We start from the raw sequence: 19,189 nt of genomic DNA on the forward strand, positions 1-19,189 counted from the left end.
CCTATGCCAAGAACAAAAAATCCGGTAATACTAAAGTTGAATGAATTTTTTCCGAATCCCCCTCCGTCAACAAAAGGAAACAGAAGTGTGGTTATAAATTTAATCATTTTGACAATTGTTTGTCATAAACTGTCACGAAATTCATCACTGACCTGAAGAGACGCTTCTGCGCCAAAGATGACTGATTAATGTACACAGAGACGTCAAGGTTTAATTTAAGGCAAGTAGCTTGGAACAGAAGTTATTTCTGCTGCCATTCTAGTTAAATTGTGTTTAACTGGGCTGTACATGTCATAAGAGAAGCTGTTTCATTTCATCGTAGGCAAATAACACATTTATTACTATTCTACATAGTGTAGATACCGAAGAGCAGGTTTTAGAAGTAATTTTCTTAGAGCCCCGTGAATAATGTGTTGTTCTTTTTAACGAAAATTAGTGCATTTTCAGAATTTCCTATGCATCATATCCCTGATATTAAGTTTAGCGTTATTTCTAAAAAGGAGTACTACATGTCCATTCAAAAAACGTTATTAAGTGTACTAAAACATAAATATTCCTTTTCGAGAAAATGAACATTCGTCGGCGAAAAGAATGTGCCGTGAAAAATCAGGATTTAGTTCATTTTGTCGGAGTAACCATTGAGCAACATGCACTCGTCGCCCAGTCGGCTCGTCGCAGATGCTGCACTTTCGTCAATAGTAAGGATGCAGATTTTTGTCTGTCAGGATACGATGCATGATGGATCTTGAGCATCCATTCATTTGTGCCACTTGTTCTTCACCGTCTACGTGTATAATCCGTGAAGCCCCAGGAAGGCCTTTCCGAATATGCTGAAAAGATCCATCTTCTTTTGCTGGATGCAACAAACGACGAAACACATGCTGGTCAAGGAGCCGGTGATTGGGGAAAAGACCTGTATATTCGCACACAACAGTGGCTGCAGAGCGTTTACATTCTCCATAAACTATAACATCATTTCCAAATATTCTTTATACTAGTATGAATAAGACATCAATAACTTAGTGGTATTGGTACTATTTATAGTTTGTATTGTTCTTAAAAAAAAAATGCAACTAAACGATTTTTGTTATAATTTTTATTCGTATCTTTTCAATCTCTAGAAAATACTCACAACTTTAAAGCAACTGTTTTAAATCATCATGTGCAACATCAATATTATTCTTGAATAAGTCTCCGTTTTCAGTATCTCCCCCACATGATTGACACCACAGCAGATACCTATGATCTCAATACACCAGAGAAGTGGAGTCTCGTCTCTTTTTTCGTTGCTTAGATTAGGTATCAGCAACAACAGCTGTTCAATAAAAATTGATACTGTTTATTGAAAATCATAAGCACCGATTAATCAAAAGCGATATTTATGTTTTAGTACACTTAATAACGTTTTTTGAATGGACATGTAGTACTCTTTTTTAGAAATAACGATAAACTTAATATCAGGGATATGATGCATAGTAAATTCTGAAAATGCACTAATTTTCGTTAAAAAGAACAACACATTATTCACGGGGCTCTAAGAAAATGACTTCTAATACCTGCTCTTCGGTATCTACACTATGTAGAATAGTAATAAATGTATTATTTGCCTACGATGAAATGAAACAGCTTCTCTTATGACATGTACAGCCCAGTTAAACACAATTTAACTAGAATGGCAGCAGAAATAACTTCTGTCCCATGCTACTTGCCTTAAAGTAAACCTTGACGTCTCTGTGTACATTAATCAGTCATCTTTGGCGCAGAAGCGTCTCTTCAGGTCAGTGATGAACTTCGTGACAGTTTATGACAAACAATGGTCAAAATGATTAAATTTATAACCACACTTCTGTTTCCTTTTGTTGACGGAGGGGGATTCGGAAAAAATTCATTCAACTTTAGTATTACCGGATTTTTTGTTCTTGGCATAGGTAACTTTGAACATAGAAGCGTTCGGATATAAAAGCAGCCTCTCTATTGGTCAACTTAATCGCCTTCCAGTTCTCACACGGTTAAAGCCTGGACAATTCTTTTTGCGAATTACGGCACAGTTCGGGACAGGGAACATGTGATTCACGGGAATGGCGCGAATTCTGGGACACCCTGTATTGTTAGTTTTTGCAGAATAGGCTCATGCGTTACTTTATCCTCAAAAATTAAAAAAATTTGTGAAAAGTGTTTTATACACATACAAGCTGAATTTTTTGGGATAAAGTCTTGGCGATGTACATATTTTCCTCAACCACTTTTTTTTTCAATTCGGTATTAGATGGAAACCGAAAAACTGTTACATTTTGGTGTTCTGATGTGGCGTAATTACTTTTTTTCACTAGCAGCCAGGACGCATGCAAATGTCGACTCATTTAGTGGTAGCAAATTCAACTTTTGCTACCACGGGTTCAAAAAGAAAAATTGAGTTATGTACGCAATGTTTGATGTGATTATTTCTTAAAAAATGAATAAATTTGTGCTACAAACATTACTTGAGTATACGCATGATAGTTGGTAGACGGTAGAAGATAAAATGATTAACTCAGCGACAAGTATAAACGGTTTTCTTTGTGTTGAAGATTTAGATTAAGTTTGATTAGAAATCAAAACAAAATCATGTTGCGTCAAAAAATTGAACGTTTATTTTTTCAATTTATTGTCTTATGGTTTCTACTAGTGAAAAAAATAGTATATTAACCACGGTTGCAAAGCCACTTCTAGACCTCGCGCTTCAGAGCCCTCGACGCTGCGCGTCTCGGGTTCTAATTTGCGCTCGGTCTACAGTCGTCGGCATTTCGATTTAACCACTCCCTAGTGTAAGTTTTCAAAATTTCGCTGGTGTAAACGGCTTTCCGTACCTTTTTAGAGAGAAAATGGCCGACGATTAATGACATTAGTTACTTTTTTTTGACATTTGTTTGATCGCCGTCTTATAACAAGGTTCTGTGCTTACAAGGCGACGGCTTATTAATTAAGGGGCTCTTTTATGTGGGTTAGAGCTTAGGGTACGCATTTTCAGGGCACATACACCGACATTATCAAACTGTGGAATCGAAAGTGCAGTATAAATCTGCACTGCCACAATTGATGGTATAAGCAGTTAACAGTTTACCATCTCGTTAACAAAAGGTGGACATCAATAAAATGGGCAAGTACGACTCAAAGGTATAGTGAAAATTGGAACTTTTATTTGTATTTTTACCTATCTATGTACAAGGATGGTGTACGAAGAATGACCACATGACTGGCAGTTTGTATTAATATTTCCATCAGTCTTATTTGTGCTGCCATGGACGATACTGACTTATGGCTTGGTTCTTCTGAATCACAGAACTCTGGTGCTTGTACTAATAATGCGTCATTAGAAGATTTACACATTTTAATGAAATGTTACCAGAACTGTTGAGTATTTTGAGCCCACTGTATACAAATAAATATGAGAAAATTGTAGGTTATAATTTATAAGAAACTACATGAAGTATTTAAAGAGATAAAGCGTGAAGCAAAAGCAAGTGATGTAAAGAAGCAGATCAATTCACTAAGGTTGAATCACAGGAGGGAATTAAATAAAATGAAATGTTCTAAATGTGATAGAAAGACAATTCTCAATGAACATAATTTATAGGAACATAAACAGTAGTCTCAACTGTTACAAATCAGTGTATTGTCAAAAACTTTAACAATGGAATAAAACAGGAACAACTAACTAAAACTCATTAATACAATAATTGTTAAAAGGTGTGACATTTATTTACTTAGCAAGGTAAATTAATCATCTATTACCTCTACAATAATTGTTTCTATATCATTCTCTGCATTCATCCATTCACACATCTCAACATCATCTACACAAAGCTGCTGGCCTTCTCCAATATTGCCTTGTGTTTCATTCATACTGGTTTCAGGATCCATACTTACATTTAATGTTCTGTTGGCTAATACATCATCCTGCATAATATCACTTATACTGTCATCTTCATCTGAACTTAAATCAGATTCACTATCAGATTCTCCAAGTGATATTATGACAGGAGGAATATCTTTAACACTGGTATTACCCATCATTCTTTGCCAATCATCCTTGATAATATTTTCACAGTGGATTACACTTGATGTCCACATCTCTGGTGTATATTTAGACATAGCTTCAATCCACAAGTGCTTGATTTCTGATTTTTTGGAAGACTGCTTCAAGATGTGTTTGTTATAATATGGTTTACAGAATCCCCATACCATTTCTATAGCATTATAGTGGCAGTGATATGGAGGTAAACGTAAAACTTCAATATTACTCTTTGACAACAACTCATCAATCTCATATTTACGAGTTGATGGTAAAAGAGGTTTGATAATATCCCAAAGCTGTTTTTTTGTCAAATTATCGCCAAAAGGAATTTTTTTTTGTGCAAGCCAAAATTTTAATTTTGATTTAATCCAAGACAAACGAGGCAATTGTTCTGCTAACACCGAATGATAAGGTGCATTGTCCATGATGATAACAACCTTACCGTTAATAAAATTAACAGATGGAATTAACTGTGTTTCCACCCATTGCCTGAACAATTGCCCGTTCATAGTCTTGTGGCGGCACAATAACACGCGGGTAAAGCAGAGTAAAGATAAGTTGTCTTGTGGTGTAGCGGTTAGCATACCAGCCCGGATAGCTTGGAGACGTGGGTTCGAATCCCACCGAGGCACAACATTTTTCTCTGCTTTCCCACATTGGTGACCACCGACAGGCAACGCGCACGCAACATCCTTCTGCCACCGCCCTGTGCCCGCCGCTGTGTTCGGGGTCCGCAGCACCGCCAGGGTTCGAACGACGAACGTAAGAGTGGCAGGAGCGACGCCAGCAACCATCTCCTTCGCACCCCAGCACGACCGCGCGCTGTGTCGCTGGGGGGGGGGAGCACTGTGGCGGCACAATAACACGCGGGTAAAGCAGAGTAAAGATAAGTTGTCTTGTGGTGTAGCGGTTAGCATACCAGCCCGGATAGCTTGGAGACGTGGGTTCGAATCCCACCGAGGCACAACATTTTTCTCTGCTTTCCCACAGTCTTATGATAGTCCCTGCTATCATTATTGCTATCTAAAAATAGCAAGCAGTTTTCCAAAAAACCAAATTTACCCCCTGCATGAAGTATGGTAAACCTTCTACCCTCATTCATTACTATTTTCGCAGGCATGCCTCTCCGATCACTCTCATGCACCCATCTTCTTACTGGTACACCATGCTGATACACCCACGTCTCGTCTAAATAAACAAATGTCACATCTTCTTCCATTAACTGTATGTAACGCCTTAAAAATGTAATTTTTAATCCCTGTAAGCGGGGCGACTCAATTATAATTTTCCTGTTTTCAACTTTTTTAAAATTGTAACCCATGGATTTAATAACCCTTCGTAGAGTCCGGATACTTGCGTTGTAATTAAGATTTTCTGTGGCAAAATTAAATAAATCCTGAATTGTAAAAAACTCATTCTGACGATTTTTTTCAAATATGTGAAAGTTTAGGTCTTCTTTGAATTCAAAATCCGTAAACCATTTTAACTTCTTTCGTGGGGAAGGTCTAGGATCTTCGGGAAGTTGTCCGGATTTGTGTTGGAGTAAAAGCGTTCTTACTTGACTTCTTGAACACTGCAGGAAAATGAGCTGCTTAATGATAGGATAAAAGGATGTTACTGAGTCACTGGTTGGTGTGAAAAATGGACAACGTGAACTGTGTGGTGGACAAGTAACATTGGAAATGTTATAGTTACTACCAAGATTTCGTACTGAAAAAATATTCGCTAGTCGTAACTCGTGTTCACGCTGGGAAGACGAAGGATATGCCCGTTGAAACTCTTCGTAACATTTTACAATAGCAGCTTTTATTTGTTTTTTGAACAAAGTTCGCGTTCTTGGCTTCATAATAATTATTTTCAAATTCAAACGCTCTCTTTTTGAATTTGAAGCACGCTGCGCTAGTTCGAAGTTGTTTGAGTCGTTTACGAGTCGTTTGACGTTATTGTCGGTTACAAACGTCAAAGCGCTGCCAATCCGAGGGGCTTAAAATTACCATGGCAATAATACCAACCTGACGTTTTAACAAGTGGTTTTATCCATTTGCCGACGACTATAGAATGCTTGGCCTTGCAACCTTGGCTAATAATATACTATTTTCCCCTCCTGACATGTAAACAAAACATTCACACACGTTTGACATGCCGCGTAACAGTGACTTTACGCACCAAATATCAATTTACCGTCGCCTTACCGCCTTTGGGTGCCAAAGTAACTCAATATGCATTAGCCTGTAGAAGCTTTAATAAAAAAAGTGCTGTATAAATAATAAAAGAAAACATACAAGAACACTACTTTACATCATGTTTTGTTCAATCAAAACTTTTGAAATAGAAAAAAATGAATTATTTAAAAAAAAATCACATGGCGCCACCTCGTGACTGTCGGTATTATAGATTCCTTCAGTAAACGTCAAGTCCCGAAACTGTCACTTCATTTCTTGCCATTTCGGAAAATATTTTTAAAATGAAATATTTTTTAAAATAAACTCAATGTCGGGGAAAAATTTTAATACAATTTTCGTTCGTTAGGCATTTTGCACGTTGAGGTCCTAATTTGCCACCCGACGCGAAGCGGAGGGTGGCATGGGACCGAAACCTGCAAAATGTAACCTACCGCACTCATAATGTAAATAACTATTACAATCGGGTACACAACAACAAAAAGGCATTTTATAATCAAATGAACTAACTACTTTACAGGATCTAAAGTCAATGGCTTGCAATCGGAAACTGAAAACCAGGATCCAAAAATTCTTCGAAAACTTGATAAAAAACATGAACGAGTTCAACTAGTTATTATGCATTCCTTTGACGGATTTTAAAAAATGAATGAAATTTATTACTAGGTACCCCTTTTTCATTATATCGTACCGCTTCGAATGAACCTAAAGGTACATAGTGTTGGCAACATGTTGACGGAGTGTTGGCAACTTGTATTTGGATACATGTTGGCAACTTGTATTTGGATACATGTTGTCAACCGTGTTGCGCGTCCAAACCAAAACCAGTTGTCCGTTCAAACCACACTCAGTCTTGATTTAAAAATGGAATAGACTGTTGCTGCCGGTGCTAGTGCTGCGTTTATTATAACGGCTGAGAATGCCCGCAAACGAAGAAGAAGATGGTGGCAGAGAGAGTTTTTAAAAAATGGAATAAGTCATGGCGATAATTTGATGTCGGAATTACTCTTGAATGATGGTAGCTCGTTCCGCAATTTCGTGAGGCTAACGAAAACGGATTTCGAAGAAATTCTTTGTTTAGTAGCCCCAAAAATTTGCAAAAAATACAAATTATCGTGCGGCTATTCCACCATCAATCAGATTAGCAGTTACTCTGCGATATTTGGCTACAGGCGATTCGTTACTAACTCATTCTGCACCACTTGTTAAGAACAGTGTGGACCATACACACCAGGCTATGTTTTCCATTTGAAATGGGCAACAGGGATACAAGCAACTATCAACAAATTTCTTTGATGTCATGCCGCCCGATGTTGCCGTGTATCCCGTCAACTTGTATCTTGTTGACGGGATACATGCTGGCAACAGAAGTTGCCAACATTTGTTGGCCGGTTTGTACGTACGTTTGGCTAGTCCAAGCAGTCAGTGCGATATATGGGAATATCGGCTTACAGTTGTGACGTCACACGGGCGAAGAGAGGCTGGAGGCTGGATTCTGGCTTGATACACTAGACGCAAACATTAGTGTGTTTATGGCTTTGACGTTTAAAGTACTTTACAGCCGACTCTTCATAAAACTTAGCAAATGCAAACCATGCCACGTGTCAGTACTGCCGAGACAGTACTGCCTTGTACTTTCATCAGAAAAGGTCTTTTCAGGTAGGTTATCGCAAACTTCGGTAGACTGGTATTACAATCATGGCCACGTTTTCTGCTACAATCTCGAGCATTCATAGAGACAATTACTATTTTTTCCAGGTTCAGCTCAGTTAGACGAGTTCTCCTAGATGTTAAAATGCTTTAAAAATTAACAATGACTGGTCAACATCACAATTTTCGTGATGATCTTGTTTAGATAAACCCTGATTTGCATCAAACGCCACTGAGGTTGTGACGTGGTTGAGACTGCACAGTCGGCCAGCCAAATTTATCGCCTGGTGTCGCGCCGGCGTACTTATTATTTGTCTGGCGGATTCCTCAGCAGTCGTCATCACTTCCAGTCTACCTAAGCCTGGTTATCCGTAAGCGGGTTTAAAACATCCGGCTGTGACGGCCTATTGAATTATAATGGACGTTAAATTGGTGTGAAGCCATAAACGCATTAAATTTTTGCGTCTAGTACACTATCGTACGATTCGTACGGCTTCGAGCTGACAAAGTCAACGCCTCGTGAGCAGGGGGGCTAGTATGGTCCTTGATAATAGTCCTCCAGATTCATTTATTTGTGCCACACACAACGTTTCTCTTGTATGCTTTTAAAATGAACCAAACCAGCGGACAGACAAAATAACTAAATTCAACGATTCTTCCCCCCTTACGATTCCCGCACCTCTCAAACGAAGTGTTACCGTTCCATCGCCCTTAATAATTTTCTCTTTTTTCTGTCAGACATGATTTGAAAACTTGTTCGTTTTAAAAAACGTGCTAAATGTTTTCAGTCATATCATATAAACATCAACATAAAAAATACCCAACGAAGCTTGCACAGGCATCCAACCTTATCCTCAATTTGACAGGGTTATTGCAAAGTAAATTGAATTTAACTATTATCGCGCCTATCCTTAATATTACGGTGGGAGTGTTCTTTGCAACCTTCAAACATTAGTATCCCGCCCACGCTATCAAACCTCACGTACACGTACACAGCTAGTATCATTAGGTGGCTGTCCTTGACATTATTTGTACCTGTATAACATTCCGCCGCCACTTAATGACTTTTTCGCTTTATAGTTCGTTTCAAACTCTTTTGACTTGGCTTACCTATCAAGTGACGTCTGTGTTTTCTGTACGTTCATTCACTGGCAAGTAGGTACAGTGACTACAGTTTTAAGCATAAACATAACAACTTAAATTAGGCAGTTGACACATCTGAAAAAATTATTTAGACAGGACTTCCCTCGCCCCAGAAGTACAGTGCAACAAATCCAGCTTCTTTGAAAGATTAAAAAAAAAAAGATTTTGCGAATTTGTATTCGTGATAACCTCTATACATTAAAATAAATATAGATAAGTAATACCAGTGTTGCCTAAGAAGGTATATATAAATGACATCATATAAATTTGTTTTTTCCCTAGTAGCGTAGAAATGCACCATGTTTGTGAGTTGTGAATTCGTTTTTCTCTAACAAAGTCAATAATGCACAATGATAATTAAATTTGACCTAGGTTAATAATGGAAGTGAAGTTTTATTATTGACCAAGGTCAATAATAAAGATTGAGGTTATGTAATGCCTGACAAACGAAAATTAGCCATTATTACGTAATTTTTGAAATTATTGTCACGAGGAATGTAAAAGTGCTAACTGCCAGAACAGCATCTCGGGAGGGATGGGTAGGTACAATCGGTGGACACATAAAACTGGTACAAACTGTCATAAAAATGATCAGGAAAATTAAAAATGTATCTTGTGTAAATCTGTCTTTTTGAGCCAATGTATTTTATTGATTAAATCAGGAACGGCTCACTCCATTTTCTCCGAAGAGTTTGGAAATATAATACTGTTATTTTTAGCATTACACTGCACCAATCCAAGTTGATTGACAAAATTGTGTAAAGAAAAAACTCAACTCGAAAATGCAAAAATGCTGAATATGTTTCATTATACTTCAGGAGCGAGGGAAGTTCTGTCGAAACAACTTTCGGCAATTTTTCTATTCTTATATAAATTCTGCATTTTATTTAAAAATTGTTAACATCAGAATTTGTGATAGAACTCAAATACATATTCCATTATTAATTTCCTTTGTTAATTGGTGAATTGTAAACGAAATACAGAGTACCAAATTTAAACATGTTTTACAACAAAGGAATTATTTTTACAAAGGATATATTCTTTGCAGTGGCCGAGTAAAGGCGGCTCGTTTGACACGCTGCAGTCTTGTTAAAATTGCAGCCTTAATATGTCATTTTATTACCTAAATTATTCAAACTAATAAAGAACACACTCGGGTAAAAATAGGTAGGAGGCACTGTTGTCTCAAAGGATTAGATTCTAGCATTTTATTACATCACGTGGATAAAGAGTACGAATAACTATTGTCGGACAAAAAATTAGCGGTGATACTGTTTAAAACTGTCATGTCTTACGTATCGGTGACAATATGTTGACAGTCACCCAAATCTATTTGATTTGATGTCTATAATATGCAGCAGTTCTACGCTTTTCAGTAGAAAATGTAAGCATTGTTTGTACTGGTAGTTGTAAACAATTGTATAAATACTTCCATTAGATTCCTATGCGAACTCTTTGTCAATTATTATTTATGATACCACATATAATATGATCTCACGCACGTAAACTTGTCCCATTTCTTTCCAATACATTAGCTCTATACCGGTCTTTCAAAAGTGTGCACGCTTGTCGTAAGTTATTACAGCGGCGTGCGTTTGTATTATATAAAAAAAACTATTGTAAAATAAGTCAGACGTCATTTAAAAATACGACGCTAATGAATTAAAACTCAAGCGTGCAGCGACTTGTCTCCACACACACTGAGTTTTCCCCGCGCAGTTATAACTGTGCACGCTAACAACAGACTTGACTGCACATGCCACATTCTTCCCCACACACTAGAAGTTTTAACTGTACCCCGTGGCACGTACATTCAAGTCTTGACTCTTCCCTCTCTCTCTGTGTGTGGCTGCCTTAACATACAGTTGAGGCCCCCAAAAATGCACGCTTTTTCGTAGCCATGGATTTTTTTAATTTTTAAATTAATGTAAGTCTAGCCATGGCCGACTAGTATAAAGATTATGGCTTGTCCAAGAGGTACCATACGTGTTGCCATCTATTAATAATTACACTTAATAATTTAGCAAAATTTTAATTTGATTTGACATTATGAGACTTCAAAACGTGTAATGGTGGTTTGTTTCGGTATGAATGCCTTTGTGCCTTTCAAAAAGTGTTAATAATTCTTTTGTCGTTTTTGAATCTATGCTCTATACTTATATAATAAAGCTGAAGCTTTTGTTTATTTGAACACGCATATCTCACAAACTACTGGTTCAAATTCAAAAAATCTTTTTGTGTTGGATAGTCCATGTATCATATCTACATATATAGGCTGTATAACATCACGCTACGATCATTAGGAGCGAAGTAGCAACGAAAAATTCGGAAAAACGGGAAAATTATTCCTCCTTTGACAGCTTCCGTTGCTTACGCTGCTTAAACGGGTAAAGTTACGTAAAAATCATGTGTGACGAAATTGTTCCCCTCTAAAAGTTTTAAAGAAAAGTCCGCGACAGCATATGTCTATCTTTTAAGGTCGAGTCAGTATAACCTTTTTTGTGGTAATGAAATTTGTTCTAAAATAATAATGCATTATGTATAAAATTCTCGCGTCACAGTGTTTGTAACCGAACTTCTCCGAAATGGGTTGACCGATTTGTATGAAATTTTTTATGTATATTCGGCAGGTCGGACAATAAGTTGTAAACTATTTTTTAAACCCCTAAGTGATAAGGGTGGCCCACCCTAAAAAATGTTTGTCTATTTTTTGGCCAAAATTTTTTATTTTTATTTTTTTAAGATTTGGCATCAAAGAATACACATAACCCTAAATTTTCACCTTTCTACCACCAACCCCCATTTTTTAATCGTCTATAAAATAAAAATCAATTGTTGTTCCTGTTAGTCTCGCTAAGACTCAAAAACGGCTTGACCGATTTGAAATTTTTTTTATATTACGGGGATGGTTTATAAATAAAAAAAAATAAGGATAACTTAAAAGAACAGTTAAAAAATAAAAAAATTCTAAAAATTTTGTATGGGAATCGCCACTTCGAATTAATTTCAATAGTTGGCGTTTCTGACGGACCTGTCGTCTAACTGACGTGTCATGCAAAACTAATTCTTCCGTGCGATTGTGAAAAGTATATTGCATTTCAAATCGTTCTTTGTTTTTTCGTAAAAAAAAAACGTCGTTTATTTTAAGAAAAGTCTTGGTTAAAGTGAATTTAATTACACATTGCGAAAGTTTCTTATTGATTTTGATCTGCCATTCTATTTACCTATATTCACTTTGTTGGTTTCGACAAAACCTCAAACTTTACCGTTACTCGAGGATTTAATTTGAAGTTTTCAATATTTTAAAATTCCCAAGACAAAATTTACAGATTTGATTGACTGTGAAAATAATTCTGTGTCGTTTTATGAAGTTCATTACAATGCCGAGAAGACGACAAGCTGACATAGGTCCACGAAGTCAATCAAATGTGCGACGAACTACCTCAGGTTCAAACCGCAATGATTTATTTCACAGGTAATTCGGATATGGAAGTTGATCAGCGTTGTGCTCATAATCGACATAATCAAACATTGAAGCGAGACATTGGGTGGTATGAATAAAACTGAGTAGATACTCATTTTCGAAGTACGAAGTACCTACTTCATTATTACTCTTATATACCTGAGCATCTACTCTATGTACTGAGTACCTACTTGGAAACATTGTATCTCCCCGGACACAAATTGAACATCTACGCGTTTTGTGAGCATTTAATCTAAAAATGAGCATCGGCGTGGCAAATGACTGAGCTGTCTGTAAAGCAGCTTAGAAAACGAGTAGGATCGTTGTAAGAGTGAATTTTGACTAAACATGGCGACTTTCATGAACGTGGAACGTCGTCAAAAGGTGCATTCAGTTTGAAAAACACATTAGGAGCAGGAATATCGAAAACTTTTCATTTTATTTATGCATAAATTGTGCAGTGCGTTTTTTCTAACACTGGCCATAGAGATTCCCATCTCAAGGTGTCTACCCCATGCTAACTTATATTTTGGTGACTCGATTTTTGCCTTGATGGTTGAACACCGTCACTGTTGTCCTTTTTTGTTGTATCGAGATGCTACTTGAGCATCAACTGTTACTTACTGAAATATTAGTATCATCTAGAAAAACTAGAAATATTTTGATTTGATATTCGAGTAGATACTTCGTATTTCGAGTATGAGCATCTACTGAGTTTTATTTATATCAACCATTGTCAAAAAATTGATCGAACGTTGTTTCGACAGAACTTCCTTCGCACCAAAAGTATAATGAAACCTATTCAGCATTTTCGAGTTGAGTCTGTTCTTCACACAATTTTGTGATGACCTAATCAACATTTACTATCAACACGTATACCACCTTGGATTGGTGCAGTGTAATACTAAAAATAACTGTATTGTATTCCCAAAATTATCTGCGAACATCGAGTGAGCCATTCCATCAATTTTTTGGGGGGAATAAATAAATATTCTTAACAATTTACCATGCTTACAATAACTTTAAAACGTCTGCAAGATCTCAAAGTATTCATTTTTGCAAGTCTTGAGTTATTCACTAAAATAAATTGACTGATCCATATATTTTTTTGAGTCACTGTAAAAGCAAATCTAAAAAATATGAATGCAATGATAAATTACGAAAATATACTGATGAAGTTTTCCACATTTTTTTTATTTATTTTTATTTTATTCGGCAAAATCTTGAGATGACGTCTTCAGGTTTTTGGGCTTGATAAACAAATATATTTTGATTGAAAACCTACCATGTCAAACAGTAACTTCAAAACGTCTGCAATATTTCAAAATTCAGTTTTGCAATTCTTGATTCAATCAATAAAATAAATTGACTCAGTGATTAATTTTTTTGAGACACCCCCTATAAGCAAAACTAAAAAATATGAATGGAATGATAAATCACAAGTATAGTCTCATTCTATTTTGGACATTTTAGATAGGATTCATTTGGCAAAATTTTGGGCTGACGTCATCAATTTTTTGGAGGGGATAAGTAAATATATTTTGAATAAAAATTTATTATGCTTATCATATGTTTAAAACATCTGCAAGATTTCAAAGCATTCGATTTTGCAGATCCAAAATTAAATTGTAGGTGAAACGAAGTTCAAGGGGTCAGCTAGTTATTAATAGATGGCAGCACGTATGGTACTTTTGGACAGGCCATAATCTTTATACTAGTCGGCCATGGTCTGGCTATAACCAGTGGCGTGGCATTTTTGAATAAACGAAATGTCAAATTTGATAAGTTTTGTTATTCGAGCGCCCATGATTTGAAGATACACTTATTACAATGGAGAAAATTATCCTGCACTTTTGGGGGGCCGCATCTGTACATATACTTCTATTGGTAGTTCCTGCTTGTTTCGATAACCCGATCGCTAGCGGTTATTTAACAGGTTATGGCCCAGTTCACGCGTAACCGAAAAAAGTGAGTGTCGAAAAGCGCACGGTAATGGAAACGGACAACACTTGAGTCCGCCCCCATCATGAACTCTTAAAATACGTCACGATTGGAGCTCCTCAGTTACGGACAACTGCGGCATATGTAGGCTCCAAATTAGTCCAAATGCAGGCGGTGCTAATCAAGGGCGACCTATAGATACACGCGCGGCGTCCGTCAAGTCCAAAGCAACGACGACGAATGCGGCAGAAATTCGCACATGGACGAAGCACGATGCAAAGGTGAAATCGGACATAATTTTGTGGATCAACTCGAGCTGAGCAAGTAAAACACTGCAAGACCTAGTAATTACGAAGGAACATGGGCGGCGCATTTCTTATGGTGTAAAACGTCAAGGCAGAAATTATGCCAGAGTTTCCAAGCGAAAAACGGGGCTGGGGTCCGTTAACTTGGCACCACCAAGTTAATGAATTTTACTCAAAAGCTAGCACCTCGTTGTTCTAACCTAGCACTAACTAGCACCATCAATCAAAAAGCTAACACCATCTAATTATTGAAATAAAAGCCTTTTACTTGGGGGGGGGGGAGGTAGTTAACGCCAGCCCCCCGACATTATTTAATTCTAATGAAAAATTAGCCCGAGGTAGTTTAGACCTAGCACCATTAGTCTCATAGCCAGCACCACTCTGCAAATATAAAAAAATATAAAAAACAAAAAAAAAGTAGCCCCCCACTTTTTTTTCTTTAATGGTAAAAATCAGTAGATTTCGCTCTAAACTATTATGTGTATTATCGTTGTAATTTAGTCGTTATAATAATAATAATAATAAACTTTATTACGGGGAACCCCATTGTATCTAAATTACAAATATAATTAAATACACTAAAAAATTAAATTAAATTAAACATCCTACCTAAGGTACATACAAAATAAAGAAACAACAAATAACAAAAATAATAAAGAAATATAAAAAAAGAAAAGAACAAAAGAAATATAATAACTAGATAATGAAGAGAAACTAATAATTACGCTGTGCATAAAAACTCGTTGTACTACTACAATAACTTTTGATGAATGGATGTCGTAAAGCATATATGTGATACCCCAAAGATTTCTATAAATTCGCTATGAACATAAACAACTCGGGACACTTTCGCCAATGGTGAAAAAAATCCATAATTTGTCCTGTGAAGCGTGACACTGAAAATTGGGTTGCTTCGTAGTACTCCTCTTGGACAGTTTATAGAAACCAAACTCAATAATTCGGAGCAGTCGATATTACCATTAAAGAGCTTATATATAAAAATCAAGTCTGCGTTTGTTCCACGTATTTCAAGGGAATCTAGGCCTAAAATATTTCTAATTAGCTGGTAAGAATAGTCTGGGCTAAAACCAATTTTCCAAGTACAGTAACATAAAAATTTATTTTGAACTCTTTCAATTATCCTTATATGTATAAGTAATATACAGTGTTGGACAGTATCTAGATACTTGTATCTAAATAAGTATCTAGATACATTTTTGGGTATCTAGTATCTGTATCTAGATACAATCGAATTTAAGCACAAAATATCTGTACCTAGATACAAAATTAATGGCGCAGATACAAATAAATTTTTTTATTTCACTTTTTTTCCAGTAGTTATTAGTTGAGTTATACTAGTGGTAATTTTTGATACTTCATGTTGGTGATTTTGGTCACATAATCAAAAATAGAGGTAAGAGGTCCACTAATAGTGTTCTGTCACGGAAATTTTCATATTTTAAATACCATCATTTCCTACATTGTAGCCTTCAGTACTTATACATCTTTAAATAAAATCCTGAGGGGTAATAAATCTAAGCCATGGTAAGATGGTATTTTAAAAACCATAAACCACAATTCACTATTCACTGCGTTTTACCCTCATCCGGGGCAATGCATTTTATCTGTGTACCTGAACAACCCGGGTCCGGTAGGCCCGCTGGTTGTATTTGTGTTATTAAATAAGAGTCATTTTTATAATAAAAACATTTGTTTAAGGTATGTTATTATTTTTAGAAAATAATAATTGCATGTTACATAATGTTTAATTTTTTCAATTAGCACAAATTAGTTCTGTAATCGACTAACCGAATGTTTAATACATACATTTCTCTCGCATAAATCGCATATTTGTTACTGTTTTATAACTTTGTTTTTCAGACAAATGTAGCATCTTTTCCTGTTGCCACATATGTCATTTCTTCATTTTTTCATTGTTGGACCTAACGCGAGGCGGGCTTGGTAGGTCCGTTTTGCCCTAGAATGTGCCGATTATGTTATGTATTATGTATTATGTAAGTGTAAATCTTGGGCAATAAAATTAATATTTTTACAACCCTCGGTAGAATAATTTTAAAAATCTGAAAATTTAAAGTTGCACTCTGGTGATTCCGGCCTGCCAGCCAGCCTTTGATCCTATAAGGGGTTTAAATACCTATCTAAGAAATTGTACTTATTTTGCCGTATTAAACGGAACCAGTAATTCTTCCTAAAATGTACCTGCCGCACCGGGATAGACGATTACCGGACATGGTCATAAAAACATCATAAGCCGATATTGAAGAGTAATAATTTATGACAGGTTGCCGACAACAGACCTTCAAACCAGAATAATCATTTCCCGTATTCTTTTGAAATATTAATTTCAATGCTGGAGATAATTATTGAATATACTCAAACACAATTTGGATACCGTAGTATGGGAATAAAATTTAAAAAAATATTCTTTTTAAACGTACGTAATAAATATTGCACAATTTGCGACACATCAAAGAGCGAAACGATGGCCTATTTGCAGGAAAAAAGAAAAGATTTTTTAGTCTTGAATAACAATGCTACAGTAAAATGTTTATTTTTTTAAATTTAATACCACAATCCCTTCTTCTGCACCTGTGGAACGGGTGTTTAGTACCGGAAACCAAATTCTGACACCAAGCAGAAATAATTTAGGTAACAATTAGAGATGTACCGATTGTAGGTCTGGCCGACTAACCGACTAGCCGATTGTTCGGCCAGTAAAAACCGACTAGTCGGCCGACTGTTCGGCTTTGCTAAAACCGGTTTATAAATGCGATACAGTGTTTTTTTTATTTCTCTGACTACCTTAAAAATTTGTTTTATTTTAATAAAAGGAATAACTAAAATTCCTTTGTTTTCCAAAAAAATTGTTAAATTTGTTTGGGTAATTTTAACATTTAATTTTTTTTAGTAACTCAGTACAAAAATAAAGAATAACATAATTTAGGGCCAGTTTATATAATATTTTAACTGAGATTAAGTTGAACGCGCATTTAACAAGGCCATTAGCGACGTCTGATTGGCGTAGAGTCGGTCACACGGTACTTTAACGCGGGGTTAAAAATTAAATCACAATTAAATATTTAATTGAGGTTCTGTAAACTGGGTTTAATTGTTTTATATACTATTTTAATTTTAATAAAAAAAAAGCCGACCGATCGGCTGTTTAGCCGACCAGTCGCCGACTGCAGCCGACGATGAAAAACGGCCGAATAGTCGGCTTATCCGACCGGTCGGCCACTAGTCGGCACATCCCTAGTAACAATACGTTCGAAATGTTGTTAATTTTAAAAAATTCATTAAACAATACATAAAAAAATACATAAACATGTTTTCAGTTATTTTATTCGCCAAAGCTTCAGAAAGTATCTTGTATCTGTATCTAGATACATTTCGAAAAAATCGAAAACAATCTGTATCTAGATATTTTTATCTTCCATATATCTGCATCTGTATCTAGATACTTTTAAAAGTATCTGTCCCCAACACTGGTAATATACTGTGGTGACCATACTATGCTAGCATATTCCAGTGTAGAGCGTACTATAGTGCAATATACATTTTTATATGTATGAACAGAAATTCAGTTAAAACCCTTGTTACCATACCCAACCTTCGTAGTGATTTATTAAAAGTCATTTGTAAATGAGGGACAAAACTAAGTTTTGAATCAAATATGACGCCCAAGCCGCGTATTTCCTAGAGTGGTGCTATATTTACATTATGTATGTTATAAGTAAAGTCAAGAAATAAATTCAACTTACCGAAACAAATTTCATAGCATTTATCAAAATTAATACCCATATCATTAGATGAACACCACTGAAAAATATTACCCAAATCCCTTTGTAACAACATGCAGTCATCAAATTCTTAATTGCTTTGTATACCTTTAAATCTTCCGCGAAAAGAAATAATTCTAAAAACTTAACAGCATTGATAAACAATAAGAATAAAAGTGGACCACAGTGCGAGCCTTGTGGCACACCTGAACAAACTACAACCGGATCAGAGACAGAATTCCCTATTTTGACGAACTGTTTCCTATTATTAATAGAACTTTCGATCCATTTAGGAAATCTGGTGCCAAAATTTATCATTATTAATTTATATATATAACAAAATATTGTGATTAACTCTGTTAAAAGCCTTGGAGAAATCTTCATAGATGGAGTCAACCTGAAATCCTTTTTCCAAAGCATTGACAATGATGTAATATTAAATTGGTTGTAGTGGATCTTCCTTGACAAAATCCGTGTTGCCGACTATGAATAATATGCTTGCACGATAATTTTAGCTGGTTAGATATAAGTTTGTCTAAAAGCTTGGGAATAACTGACCGAATACATACCCCTCTATAGTTTGTGATGAGTTTTCTGTTTCCAGGTTTAAAAAGAGGAACTAAAAAACTTTCTTTCCAGATGTTCGGAACCAC

At 35.9% G+C, this 19,189-nt stretch overlaps 1 long non-coding RNA gene across 1 annotated transcript; it reads left to right on the top strand.

Moving 5' to 3' along the window:
* The first annotated feature begins 2,773 nt into the window (after window positions 1–2,773).
* Window positions 2,774–4,563, top strand: LOC135143121 (uncharacterized). Its single transcript, XR_010282687.1, has 3 exons — window positions 2,774–3,153; window positions 3,206–3,389; window positions 3,440–4,563. It is a non-coding gene; the product is annotated as an uncharacterized LOC135143121 (long non-coding RNA).
* The last annotated feature ends 14,626 nt before the right edge of the window (window positions 4,564–19,189 follow it).

The sequence above is a fragment of the Zophobas morio genome, unplaced genomic scaffold (genome assembly GCF_036711695.1).
Source record: "Zophobas morio isolate AGI-343-1 ecotype UQ-CSIRO unplaced genomic scaffold, CSIRO_AGI_Zmor_V1 ptg000058l, whole genome shotgun sequence".
In the NCBI taxonomy this organism is placed as follows: domain Eukaryota; kingdom Metazoa; phylum Arthropoda; class Insecta; order Coleoptera; family Tenebrionidae; genus Zophobas; species Zophobas morio.